Below are 689 nucleotides of genomic sequence, written 5' to 3' on the forward strand. Positions count from 1 at the left end.
GGGAGGGAGGGGTGAGGATACAGGGAGGGGAGGGGTGAGGAGAAGGGAGGGGAGGGGTGCGTGGGTGCCAGGGAGAGGTGGGGTGGGGCCTGGAGGCTGTGGGCCAGGCAGGGACCCCCGCGGGGTGAGCTCCTCCACCAGGGACTTGGGTGGGGACTCTGGGAGGCAGAGACCCGAGATGCCCACAAAGCAGCACCCCTGGCCGAGCCGAGGCCCTGTGCAGCCCCCCTTGGGCGAGCTTCCCTGGGGTCAAGGGGTGGCCAGGTCCAGCTGGCACTGACCATCACACCTATGGCTTCAGGGAGCGCCCTGCCCGCTCGGGCCAGGATCAAAGTCTCGAGCCCTGTCCGGAGTGGCCAGCTCCCCGTGCCTCCTCCTAGGCCCGCTGTGGCCCCAGAAAGGGGGAGCGGGGTCCCTCGCTGTGGGGGCCCCCGCCTAGCCCGCCAGCGCCACCGTGCGGCCGGGACAGGAAGGACGCGGGCGGGCGGGGCTCCCGCTTCGGGGGTCACCCCGGCCTCGCCACTGAGTCTCGGGGGGGACACGGGGGGGCGTCCGGACAAGCCCTGCGGGGAGGGGTCACCTGCGACACGCTGAGGCGGTCTCCACCGTGGGCCGTCTCTTACCCCAGTGTCCACTGCCCCTCGGCCCCACTCGCGGGGCAGCTCCCGGGCGGAGCCGCCGGCCCACAG

This window comes from Condylura cristata, unplaced genomic scaffold (assembly GCF_000260355.1).
Source record: "Condylura cristata isolate star-nosed mole 26May11 unplaced genomic scaffold, ConCri1.0 scaffold00052, whole genome shotgun sequence".
Classification (NCBI taxonomy): Eukaryota; Metazoa; Chordata; class Mammalia; order Eulipotyphla; family Talpidae; genus Condylura; species Condylura cristata.